Below are 14,203 nucleotides of genomic sequence, written 5' to 3' on the forward strand. Positions count from 1 at the left end.
ACCGTTACAAATAATGACAGTCTGACCTGCCATGACTAAGTCGAGACTGTGACAAGGCCGAGGTCGTCTATCCTTCAGGTCGTCGAGGAATTTACATCTTACCCTCAGCCTTATAAGGCTGCATTATTTAGGTTAAAGTGTTTTAGTAGTGTTTGTTCCCTCAATTCATCAGTCAAAATTCAAATGTTTATTTCTAAACAAAGTAAAGACGAAGTCTGAAACATTCCGACATTGTTGCAAGAGAAAATGGAGAAAGAGAATGAGGAAGCGGCCCAAACTGTCTGTGAGATTTGAAGACTTTCAGGAACAGGTCATGACGAGACTTAAGTGACCTCGACAGACTGTTTTACAGGGGTCAAAAAATGAGCAAATGAGCAGAAAGACATCAATCGCCAATAGTGCGATGCCCCTACTATAAACTATTATGTTTATGCGCCTTTGTCACTTTCTCTTGACGCAATAGCAGGCACAATTATGTAGTAAATACCCCGGGTGCCGTGACATAACTAGAATACTAATTTCCACAAGAATGGCAGCGGCAGGGCTTTATGTCGAGGAAAGGTGGGGGTGGGTTGCTGAGTGGCGAACAAGAGTACGTCATTCTAGTGATTAGTTCTGCCGAGAGCTGTGAGCTGCCTGCTGGGAGGGTGTGGTGAGGTACATAGGTTAATCTCACACCCGCCACGCGCGCTCCTAGCGTCAAGCGCGGTCCGTGCGAGGGGAGACCACCAGAAGCAAGGCTGTTGGCGGCAGAAGCGTGGTTCACCGAGGCCTTGCCGGCCGGCCAGCGACACTGTGGATAATAATCCTGCCACCTCCTCCTCCTGCCTGCTGCTCTCCCAGCAACACACGCTCTCCGCAGTTCTTGGAGCTCAAAAGTCAAAGGTGAGTTCTGTAGTTGAATTCTCTGTCATCGTCTGTGACTCGAGGTTTTGTGTTTAGTGCGTGCAGATACCTTGTCTGTTTGTCTGTCCGACTATTCAAAATGTCACTCCTATGCCATTTGGGTTGCAAGAGCGCATACAAAAAATATGTACAGACTGAAAAGAAAGTTTGGCTTTAACAGTTTTATCTGTTAAAAAAATGAGTTCTTAACTTGTGCAATGTGCAAACTGATTAAATAGATTTATGGCCTAAAGATATTTTAAATTATAAATGTGTTATTAAACTGGGCCCAGGAATAGAAACACTAGACCAAGTAAAGTGTGATGTCTGCGACTTGTCACCGGTCCTCGTAGGCGAACGTGCAGAATTTGCCTACAAAGATATTCTCCTTCTTTTCTTCTTCTCATTCCTTTACTGGAGCTGAAGGTACCACTCGTGGGGTACACACATTGGTACACAGCTTGGATGAGCTGAACCAGTGGACCGGTCATGCGCCCGCGAGAGATTGTCCTCCAGTGGACAGCCGGTCCTCTCCCTTGGGCGCCCAACCTTTTTTCTGGAGGACGTCTTCGGCAAGATACCATGTCCGATGAAATGTCCGAACCACACCAGTTCCTTGGCAGCCTTCTATGATCAGCTGGGCCACTTTCGGCAGAAACGCTTAAACTTTCTGTTCTAAACTGCTTTGTATTTCATTTTCTTTCTTCTTTTCTCGTCACTCTCTCTCATCTCATGGGAAGCCTGCAGTTATTGCAGTCTTGTGAGAGCAAATTTTATACCACAAAGAAATGTGTTCCGTACTTTCCTCATTATAATTATTTCTGGACCTTAAAAATTAACTTTCTTCTTTGGGGATAACTACTGCTGGCATTGTCTTCTGTGAACAGCTTCATTTTTCTATGTTTTTGTTTCTCTCTAGTCAGCTCCTTTACCCCTAGTTCTTGTCATTGCCAGTCACGGTTCCATCATTATTTTGTACCCGTGATGCTGCACCCTTCCAGAGTTGACCCAGCTGTTCCCCGGGAGTCTGACTTGATAGAAGGTTCAGGAAGTAAAGAAAAGTTGGCCTAGGGATAAGTGAGAGCTTTCACATCTCTCTCCCGTACGACGTCAGTATGCTGGATACGCCACGTGGATACTTGATCAGGTTACTACTGTACATGCAAAGCGAGAAGCTTTTAAAAAATGTTTCATTATGTTAATTTTTCCTCTTCCTTATCGACTTTGAGTCTCCCAGTATTTGACTTTATTTCACCCCTTCCCTACAGACACATCATTTTCTAGCCTCCGCATCCGTTTGCCTCATTTGTCCTGTGAAGAACTGGAATAAGCATAAGCTGTGTTCACAGCAGTCGTAATGTCCAGCTGCTGGCAGCCTCACGCAGACCTAAGCTTCTGGCTGCTGAGAAACCTTGGATACTGGGATGTTACCAATAATGTTACCAACAGTGAAGGCGCCAGCTTGAGACAATCGTATTTTCTGCACGTCCTAAAGTGTCCGGGATGCCTTGTCCTAAAGGTTTCAAAGTTTTCAAGATCCAGCTCGTTCGTATCTCAAGTAGCTGATGGTCTCTTTTCTCATCATTCTCTCCCTCCCTCGTCATTTCCTCTCACTTCTCTCCCTTTAGTTTTGCAGTTTGAAATTGTGTTTGTGTATATTTTGTTAAGTTCTTTGCTAAGTGAGGAAATGTGCTATAGACGTGCTTTAGCAGTAGTTGTAGTAGAGAAAGCGACCTCATGAGAAATCAACACATGGCTCTCAGTTTTACGTAAAACGAAGAGAGCTGGGTGCTGTAGTGAGCCCCCCACAGAAGAATAAAGAAATGGTGAGTGGTGCTCACTGGAATATCAGTAGCAATGTCTGACACCAGGAGCGGTTGCTGTGAACTCGTTATTTGTTGGTTGAGGAGAAGGTGGGGACGAGACCTAGAAATAGAGCAAATTATGAAACGATTTGTACACTGTGTTTGAGTATCTCCCCCAACACACACCGACACACACAACATATTCCTAAAACTCTGTTGGTAATGAGAGTCATCTGAGTAATAAAATGTATAGACGAGCAGAGATAGCCAATATGGTCTTTCAATGATCCACAATTACATGCTAAATAATGACAGCGATGGATTTATAGTTCAGATTTCATCTTGTCTCCTCTTTTATCCTCTTCTAGTCATATCCCCTTCCCATCAATCTCTCTATCGACTGACCGCATTATATTAATCAGCCGCATTTTCATTCATTTCTTTAGGTGCGTGCGTGCTTAGGTGCGTGTGATAGACACAAATAGACACAAAGATGTTCAGATGCACAAAACTTCAAGCCCACGATGTTATGATCACTCTAAGTCTGTTGACAATGTCAGTAATTAAAAAGAATCTTATCAGCTGTGTAGAGTGTGTCTACAATACGGAGGAGGGTCATATCATGTGATAGTCATTCTAACTTTTTTTTTCCTCCAAGGGCCATTCTGATATTGATAACATCATTCGCTGGCCATACATTATTATGTACTTGGAAATTATATTGCTCTATTTGGTCAAGCTGTTGTTGTGCAACATGTGCAATCCACCTTTTCGTAATTTGGTGAGTGAAAAATATGCTCTGCACCTATAAAAAATTATTATTATTATTATTATTATTATATTATTATTATTATTATTATTATTATTATTATTATTATTATTATTATTATTATTATTATTATTATTATTATTATTATTATTATTATTATTATTATTATATTATTGAAAAGATGTAGAGATTTACTGAAATTTGCGGTTGCCTTGGCGGGCCGAATCAACTGATTTCGCCGTATACGGTCCGAGGGCTGGACGTACCCCGCTTCTCTTCTAAGAAATGATTCTGAAGCACCAAGTTATTTCCAATTAGCAATGAATGGGTTAAAGAAAGTGGCCAAATGGGCGGCAATCTGTCAGTGGTTCGTCATGTCTAAGGCACAACATGTTTAAGGTGGAGCACTTCACTCTTCTGATGATCATTAATGTTTTTAACCTTTCCTGATAAATCCGTATCCTGATGGCTGCTGGGTGTTCAGTAAACCATCTAGTCTTTGTACCATGTGACCTTTAAACCGTTACCGTTCTGCTTTGAACTCTAGTGAACATACCACGTGACCGTGTAAGAATAAACAGTTTTTGTTTTTTAAAAAAACTGAGTTTTCGTTACCAAGCTTACACTAACACTGACACTAAAACTAAGATGTTGCGAGGCGTGACAACAACAATGCAAATACCTGTACTAGGCTGCAATTATCTAGCAATTACCCGAGCCATACAAAATATCGCATAAATGTAGCCAGAAATGTGTTCAGAGCTACAGCCAAACATGAAGATAAGTAAACGGTTGTTTTACTCTGAGTTAATGCTCACACTCGGCATTCCGACAAGTCCATGAGAGAAAAAGAAGAGACAGCAACAGTCAGAAGGGATCATTGGCAGACATTCCGGAAGATATTTGGTTGTCGTCTGACATTCTCCGCCTGTCTTAATAGTCGCTGTATTTGGAAGGAGATGCGAGCCAATTACTGGGTTAGTATCTACCGGTGCATGGCTGCTCAGCGCGCTTATCTCCCCGTGTGTGTTTGTGCACGTGCGCGTATGCGTGCACATACATCAGTAATAAAAAAGAAGACGAGGATGCATGCGGAGCATATTTTTTTCACCTGTTAAGCTTTCACACAATGACAAGCTGCTCAGACAGTCATGCGCACGAAGACTTAATTGCTTACCTCTCGCAGGTGAGTGGGGTGGGAAGTGTGGGCGGTGGTTGAGGGGAGGGAAGCGCATTTTATCTTTCCGTTTGTCTCGGTCTGTCAGGTTCGATTCTTCAGATTCGAAAAGCATTTTCCCTGAGTTTGCCAGATTCTGCTGAGTTCGATTTGGCAAGTATGCTTGACGACAGCAAATACTGAAGGTGTAGCTGCACATTGGCCTGCCTGTCTGTCTGCTAACATGTAGTCTATTCATAAACTCCTCTACCCGTCCTTTAACGGGTACACCCAATATCTGCAGGCTAACGTAAGGGGAATGGAGCTAAAACCGAGGTTGCATGATTTCTACCCCCCCCCCTCCAATTAGAAATAACGAATATAAATAATTTGCAACAAACTACAGCTAATTGGTCAGCACAGCTTCATTTCTCTGTTGTTGCTCTGTTGCTTCTTAACTCGCCGCCATTATTGCCTTCTAGCCTTCTTACAGTTCCTTTAATTAGTGGCAAGCACTTCACTTTGTTTGGACGGGTTCTTTGAATTCAACTTTGATCTGTAATTATCGAAGATGCGTTAAACTTCCAAAGTCACATCTCAGTTTGGCCTGATGGGCTTAAAAGGGTTTTTACTTTTTTCCGATGTCGATCATGGTGCTATTTGCGTCTCTTCGATGTGTGTGTGTGTGTTTGTTTGTTTGTTTGTTTTTGTTCGTTTGTTTGTTTGTTTGTTGGTTGGTTGGTTGGTTGGCTGGCTGGTTGGTTGGTTGGTTGGTTGTTTGTTGGCTGGCTGGTTGGTTGGTTTGCTTATTTATTTGTTCGTTTGAATGTTTGTTTGTTTGTTTGTTTGTTTGTTTGTTTGTTTGCAGCATTGTCCATCAGACAGATAACTAAAATACAAAGATCTTTGTCATGGTAGAAAAAAATGTCTTTCAATAGCCATAAACATAGGTTTATTCTAGAAAGAAAACAATAACAGTTGAATTTACTGTGATCTCACTGGCTGTAGAAGACTGGTGAGAAAATTAAAAACAAGATGGTGTTATTAAGCAAGTTGGTGCCTGAGTCGCTGTTTCATCAGACCACAGCTTGTTGGCTGTTCACTTGACGTCCTCCAGAGATCCGATCATAATGCATCAGAGATAAGGCAGCTGATTGCAGGGCTACCCACGGCGGGGCTTGAGAGCGGCTGCAGTGCCAAGCTGAGAAGTAAGCTTCCTTGGCACCGGTAACTTAATAAAGGACAGAATAAGGACCAAAAAGTCAGAGACCATTTCTGTAATGAGTTGGCGGAAGGAAACAAAATAGAGGTGGCTATAAATCATCAGTTAAGAAACTACAGAGCGCGAGGAAAGATTTACAGCTTCTATTACCGTCAACTATTTCCACATCGTGATAAAACAGTCCTCGTGAAACTATCACAGTCACGTCAAGTCAGGTATCATCATCATCATCATCATCATCATCATCATCATTGTCGTCGTCGTCGTCGTCATCGCCATCATCATTCGTAAAAGATGTACCTGTTGCCATGAAGCGCTTCGCTCCAATGCTGTCACGGTACCAAGCGCTGTTAATGGAGGGTTTGACTATGTTTAGGTGTGCACGACTGTAAGCTAACAGGTAAAACAAAGCTGTCTGAAATGCGAGGTAGCAAGAGACAATAGATAATATAACGAGAGAAACGTTAGAAGCTCTACTTAACCGGAACGCTTGGAGGAACCTGTGACCTTGCATCGCAGCCATGTGGAAACTTTGTCACACTTGCTTAAACATTCATCCATAGATAACAGCCTTCATGGCAACCAAGCTTGGACAGAGAAAATTCCTATTTCAGTCGACACCATAAAAATAAGCTAACACGGCTTTGTGACAATGAGATCATAAATACAACTAAATACTTGTCGTCGCAGGTGTTGCTGCTGCCGTGTTTTTATCAGGATTTTGCTGTCGATGTAGTCACGTGCAGCTTACATTTGCTGCTTATATCAGCGCAAACAACATCAATATATATATATATATATATATATATAAATATCATTAAGGACAGTTAAAAACAATTGTAAAACTTTTTGAGACTTCAAAAAATTAATTGCAGTGACGATAATAACAAAACTTCATTTTCCAGAAGCTCTCGAGTCACCTGCAACCCGTTATCTTGAAAGAAATCAGTGATATTATTATCCTCCTTATTGTGACATTTATGGAACTTTCTATGAATCAATGTAATTAATGAGAACTAAGATATATGCACTGCAAGTAGAAAAGAAGCGGTAATTGATTGTATCCGCACTCTCTTACACTCACAGAGAGAGATAGAGAGGGGAAGAAACAAATCGCAGCTGTGTGCATCATAAATTGCTCTTGTCCGTGGTAAGGACTTGTCTTTCCCTTCTCAGAAAATCCACTTTCTTCTCAGCGCGTGCACAGCTGTGGCCTGTAGAGTGAGTTGGTGGGGGACGTTCAGAGAGGCGAGTGAACCGGTGGACGAGAGAGTTTTCAATGACAGTTGTATTGAAGGCCTTGGTGAGTAGGGTGTGACAACCCAACACCCACACAGGGATTGTCAAAATGAGATTCCCAGCCGCCAGAAAGATAATTCTCATTAAATATCCTATATGTAGGCATTAGTAGACTAATGTAGTAGTCAACTGCGAGTAGCAGTATCTGAAGACATTTGAAGTGATCGCAGACGATGCAAGATGGACAATCCTGAGCTTGTTCATTCTACATCCCATTGTACATCTGACACTGCACATCGCGCCATATTGCCAGTTTCTGGACGCACGTGAACTTCGCGTGCTGCCTGTCCCAGCATTTGCACCCTGTAGGCTCATTATCTTCCAGAGGGTCACGGGGTTAAAGAAGCCCCCAGCACGCTCATCAGGACGAGCGCCAGAAATCTTCCTCTACAAGCATCGGTAAGAAAGGTCGGGGTGTGATAGGGGGCTTGGTCCTTTACTGGGGATGGGGAAGGAGGAGAGGATTTATATATCAGTGTCTGCATATGTCTTTGAGCGTGTATGCTTAACTCTGTATGGTGTGTGTGTGTGGCAGTGATTTTATTGTAAATATGTGTGTGGGCATATATACCTTTTATTTGATATTTGCTTGTATTTGTGTGTATCTATGTATTATTCCCGTCTGCTGCATTGTGTGCAGCCAGATATTTGGATGAGCGTGAGGTGGAGGTACCCCAGTTCATCCCGCCTCGCGTGCATCGTTGGTAACCAGACTTCCGTGACAGGCCCCCCGGGTGCCTCCCGTGAGTCCCACTTGCCCGAGGCCAACAGCTGGAGTCTGTCAGAGTGATGTCGGGGTGACCTTACCTGTTCTTTATGCCTTTCGCTACCTGAGGAATCAATACACTCTATCTGTCACTCTGCACATTTTACAAACACGATCCACTGATTCAGCTGAATATTTTTTTTTTTTTTTTGCCTCTAATTATTCTCGTTTGGGAAAATAACACAGCTAAAGTAATCTATCATTTCCTGCCTGTAAAATGTCATTGTCGTGAACTATATAAAACTGTATAAAATATATGAATGAGAGTGGACAGTAAAAAAAAAGTATACGCACTTATCTTTCAAAACAACCATTCTTGGCATAAAATTGCTGACAACTAGAGGTACTTGGATTCTTAAAAAACTCCCCTGGTACCTACACGGTACTTGTCACACTCTGTTTTTGTTTGCTCGCCAATAAAACTTAATCAACCGAGTTTATGGGAGTTTGCACTTGTGTGTGCGTCTGGCTTTCTTTGTGCCTGCGCACGCACGACGATAGAGAACACGAGACAGAAAGGAAAAAAAGGAAACCAAAAAACCAAAGAAAGAATAGAAAGGAAGGAGAAAAAAAATAGAAATAGGGAAAATTGAGAGGGAAGAAAGAGATGTGATCACAACAAGACCACTACAGAGATTTGTAAATCTTGGCCATACGCTGCAGCCTTAAAGGATTTCCTAACGAGATTACCGGTCCAGCGGTGTTGATCAGAGGACTTGTTTCCGATAAATTTCTTTGTCTCCAGCAACAGGACCTCGCCAAAAAAATCTCCTCGGCTGTCTTATTGCCGGTCATCATTCATTGCCTATTGCACGGTGGTAAATAGAATGTCGGGTCCTGCAAAAGATAATCTTCAGGCTTATAAAAAGACAATACTTTTTTTCTGTCCAGACTGGATAAAGTCTTCGTGACAGGACGTTGGTCCATGGCGCGTTTAAAAACCGCCAACAGATGGCAGCCTAGGTGCTTGGCACACTGCCTGTAGTCGCTTCCATCTGGAAATCGAGATCTTGATCGGTCATCTTAAGGCGTGCCTCGCAACTGTTGACGATTACCATGGAAATCTTAGTCCTGTGGGGATACTTTAATGTCTTCTTGATGGGCCTGTCCTCTCTAATGTAACTCCGAGTCTTATTTGGCGTAGTATGTTTGCTGATTTTTTTTCCCCAGTTTTTATATAGCTTCTGTTGAAGCTGAGTTTTGAGACGGAGCTTCATAAAAAAATATGGTTTGGATTGGGGACACAATGCACTTGTTAACATTAGATAAAGTTTTGATTTTTATTCAGCACCTGACGCTCTATAGAAGCCAATTTAAGCCGTTGATGACAATTATAAGTAGAGAAGACTAGGGTAACTAAACAAAATTATTGACGACTACGTATCGTTACATATTCCTGGAATGTTTGAATACGGCAGTGAGATTTAATCCCCTTGGAGTTCACATAATTTTTGACAGTACTCTCCGAAAGATATTTTTGAAAAATATTTTCTCGAGTGTGCGTTGGCTTGCTGAACAACAAAATGGAAACTTCCTGTAACTGCCTGCTTATGGGGCTATCTGAGGGAAATTTGTGATGAACGCAGGAATGTTCGAAAACCGGAGAAGGAGAGGAGACATGAAATCCTGAAACGAGTAAATTTAATTCAATAAGCACATTAAAAAACCTTTAACATCACCAGTCAGACGAAAAGGGATTTCCATGTACACACTTTTTAGAGTAGGCATCAAATGTACCCTCATAGCTACACATCCACACACACACACAATCTCTCTTTCGCTCTCCAGACTACATAAACAGTCAGGGAAGTAAACAGCTGTGACATTCAGAGAGAGAGAAGGAAGTGAGAGAATAGGATATGTCAGAGCCGAGATACGAATCCACGACATCCGATTGTCACTGTCGCGGTGACAGGCGTGTTAACCAAACGAATATAAGTGCGTGGCTGATGACAAGAGTGCCCTGGAGGAGGGAAATTGTCGGATGATGCCAGTTAAGCAGCTTACTTAAGGATAGTCTCAATCTTATTATAACGACACACACACACGTGTGTCCCTGCACGAAACTTATCTGTGACTGAAGCTCGTTCTTTTTCTTACCCTACTTTTGAAGCAAATTACCGACAGCCGGGAGGCTGAGGACGGGTACAGACGTCATCATCTTGTGGCCACAACATCGAAGTCGAGATCACTTGCAGCCCCATCTGGCGGCGGTGTCCTGGGGGATACGTTAGTTGACCAGGTGAGGCTTTGCCGTGTGTCAAGATGTTCGCGAGTTTTCTCGATGGCCTCAACGAGGCTGGAGACCCTCGTGGGGACAGACGTGGCGACCTGCATGGCTTTGCTGGGTCATCGTGGGGATTAAACCACTCATCGGCCTCTCAGTCCTCCTGTCACAGTTTCCTCCCCGCCAGTGCACTCACTGAGATTCACACTACATTAGACTGATGCGCCAGGGCCTGGATGCTGATCACAGGCACCGTTATTTACATTTGCACGTCTGTGTCCTCGGGCCAGACTTTGTCTCGACATCGTGTGGAGTCACAGGCAGGCCGCACATACTCCTCCATCCTGCCACAAAATTCGGACAAATATGGACGAACGTTTTCTCTTGACATTTATACAAAATCTTTACCAGTCTTGATCAAATGTTTGCCTGTATTTGTTCAGTCAAGAAACTACTCTCGTTTGATATTAGTTTTGTTTTCTTCGTGTCTACTTTTGGTGGCTATGTCGAGATTGCTATGTTTATATCAAGTAATGCAATACATTTTAATTTTTTTTAATTTTTGAACCTTAAATCTGTTTAGCCAATCAGTTTTATAGAAACATAGTGCGCTACACAATTTAAGAACTTTTAAAAGAAAACTTTGTTTAATAAGATTATATTGATTTAAACCAGACTTTCGTTCCTGTCAGCACATTTTTTGCATGCGCTTGCGCAATGCATCTAAATGACATAGGTTAGAGGGGCACAGTTCATATGAGCGAGTTTTGAAGAACATTTCTAAATTTGTTTTAAACGGATATAAAAAAAAAATCTAGCCCCTGGTGTCGATGTGAAGGACGATTGCACAACCGTCAGAACTTCGTTTCAAGCGCTGATTTCAATTTTATTTTTAAATTTCTAAACGCTGGATGCAAGACCTGGTAGCGAAGAAAGTAGCGAGCACTCACCGTCTGCTGGGATCTCAAATTAATAATCCATTTGACGAGCTGGCGAGCGCTCACCGTCCGCCGATGTGTCGGGATCTCAAATTAAGGATCCATCTGACGAGAAGCGGCGAAGACCGTTGGGTCTGGTAATTGCCCGGATTTGCACTGGGAGCGAGAGTTTCCTGCACATCAGCGCTGTCACAACGTCCTGCATCAAAGGCCACCCGTAATATTCTAATTGCCGTCTGCTACCTTTGCAGGGCTGGTCCTGCGGACACTTGTTTCATTCTGATGTGGACCTGACTAGGAGAAGCAAGTTTTGCTTCTTATGTGTATGATGAATGACTTACAACACATACAACGATTAAGTGATTAAATATTTCCCTCGCTTCTGGAGAGGGTTACTTAAATGATTTTTTTTTTCAAGAGAGAGACAAAGAAGCCGGAAAAACAGACAGGAAGGACACATAAAGACAAAAGCAATTAAGACAGAGGTTAGGGAAAAATCTATGAACTTATAATCAATCAATCATACAGACAATTGCTGTAATCAAATATTCTAAAACATTTCAAATTGCTATACTTAAAAAGTAAAGGCGAGTTACAGGCCACGGACAACATGAAAACGAAGATCAAACGACTTTTTCTGAATTATAAAGCAGTGTTTATATCCTGAAGATGGTTGTAACCCTGGAAGCCATAGTTACAAAGTTGTGACAAAGACGCCCCGGGGTAACAAAAAAACCGATAAAATTATACCCACGGGGTCCAGGCGTCTTATTGTAACTACGGAAACAAGACGATTTTGCTTGAGTTTCCGATTTTTCTTGATTACTATGGCCCTGGGTGTGTCTGGCAGAACGGGGAGAGTCACAATCCTGAGATATTGCAGTACAGACACAGCACGTGTCGTAACTCAAGGGACTACTTTTGGTACAGCAAATATCTTCCCGTCCAGCTTGTTATTAAATTCAAATGTAACTTCCATTCTTTCAACCGTTTCTGCGCGCAAATTAATGTGTTTTACTCATCAAATCGTTCGCGTGGTCACCTTCCATGTGGTGCCTAAAGTTTTGCTTCGATAGCTTTTTCAATGTCAGAAAATATTATTTAATTTCATTTAAAAGTCTGAATGGTGCCCGAAGAATTTTAATAGTGTCATGGATGTGCATATCCTTAACTCATGATGCTAACTCCGGAAAATTATGGCGATGATTGCTGTTTGGGATGATTTGAAGTTCAAGCAGACTTTCTCATCTTTTTCTGGTTGCAGGATTTTGCTTTCAGCAAAAATTGCAGTGCGTGCGTCACTCAAACTGTCTTTGAGGAGTCCATTAAATATGGATTATTGCAACAGTCGTCTGCTTCCCTTCGCTGCCTAGTGGCATCCTGTTGGTATCCTGTTGGCATCCTGTTGGTATCCTGTTGGTATAAACGTTTAGTGCACTTGCTGGAGACCAACACCAGAGCTGCTGTTACTCTGCAAGAACTCCGCTAGCAATGGCCAGCTCCGGTCTCCACATCGGCGGGGTAATTTTTTTTCTCCAGACATTTGAAAACCGGGAGATTTATTTTTCCGTCTGGGTTTTCTTTCTATAATGTGTTCTGTCTCTTCTATTCAGTCCATGATAACTCTGTCTGTCTGACGGTAGAAGTACAAAGTTTTAATCAGGACGCACTTGCCTACTCTTTCATCCACCCAGGATCGAACAGCTGACTAGGATTGAAACATGATGGAGGTGTTAGGGGGATAAACTAATAAAGTGAGGAATTCGAAGAATGATGTCAGTATGTAACAAAGGTAGTGCACTGACAATAAAGGTGCAAGCGAACTTGGGGTACACGATAAGTCGGTGACTGTGAGTCCTTCAATCAGTCAGTGAGTGTTAACAATGTAACAGTGTTACATTAGTTAAATTAGTCAGTATTAACAGACACTTCAAGTATTAATGTCAGCTTAGCAAATCGGATTCATCGTTGCCACGCACGATCGCATTAAGTTAGAGACATGAGGATCTGACATTTCCCATTTTCGTCCTCGAAAAAGCAAGGAAAGCAAAGGAAAAAACTCATCGGCGAAACACAGCATCGCAGACGATACGCCAATTTAGCAAGAACCAATTTCCTACAGATCAACAAAGCCTCGGTGCGAGATCCCATGCCAGTGCTCGGCATTAATTCCCATCACAGAATTAGTTCGCCACTGGACTCGCTCTTCCTGCGCCAACAGAGAAAACAAAAGCCACACCTCCGCTGTGAAGTTTGAAAGATCGACTAACCACCCTGTGAGAAAGAGACCTAGAGGGAAAAGGTTACAGCCCAGAATAACGAGTACAAAGCGAAAACTGATTACAAGAAGCTTTGTACCCCATTTCTGCAACGACACCCACCCGGATGAACACATACATCAGCTGAGAGGCTGCAAGGAGGAGTTTCCAAGGTGCATTGTTACACAAACAAACTTGTAAGAATGAGCACCCATGGAACACATTTGGAAAGGTACAGAACAAAGTGTCGTTATTTATAACTAACAAATAACAGTTTCACAAGTGTCTCTGTGCAAAGCCGACAGAACCTCACAGTTTCCGTTACATAACAAGTTCCGAGTCCTGCACCGCCGGCAACAGGGTCAGAAAAGTCTCTCTGACTAATTTGCCTCTGCTTGCTATTAATTACTCCATTGCATTAATTACAAGCTGGAAACTTACCCGGAGGACAGCAATTTTAGCCCGGGTGGTAGGCCGTGACCGCCGTCAACAGACTATGAGCGCGCGACCTCCCACGTGGCCCCCGAAGGACTGGTCATCATAGGATATGACGTCAGCATAGATGGCCCTGCAGCACGGATCACGCAGAAGGTCTTCGTGAGACTTTTGGGAAGAAGGGGAAAACAAGCGCACTGACTTCAGTCTCACACTAGCCAACATTCAGTAGTATGACATCCACACAGCCTGGTATAGAAATATTACCCTTTGGATTTCTCTGCTCGTCAACGTGTTTTCTAATAAAACGAGATGAATAGTTTTTGTTATCTAATATTTGCTCAAAGACCAGAATTCGGTCAGAGCGACTGGTATCGACTTTCCACCTCTTGCTTAGTTTTTTGTTGTTTTTTTTTTATTCCCGATCCCCCATAATTCTCATT

General features: G+C 42.5%; 1 protein-coding gene across 1 annotated transcript in view; it reads left to right on the top strand.

The window, feature by feature from the left end:
- Positions 1 to 538: 538 nt before the first annotated feature.
- LOC112564669 (secretin receptor-like) overlaps positions 539 to 14,203 on the top strand; it is a 66,766-nt gene continuing 53,101 nt past the window's right edge. The window contains exon 1 of the mRNA XM_025239643.1: positions 539 to 885. The gene's annotated coding sequence lies outside the window, so the exon portion shown is untranslated. The remainder of the gene's footprint in view (positions 886 to 14,203) is intronic.

This window comes from Pomacea canaliculata, linkage group LG5 (genome assembly GCF_003073045.1).
Source record: "Pomacea canaliculata isolate SZHN2017 linkage group LG5, ASM307304v1, whole genome shotgun sequence".
Lineage (NCBI taxonomy): Eukaryota > Metazoa > Mollusca > Gastropoda > Architaenioglossa > Ampullariidae > Pomacea > Pomacea canaliculata.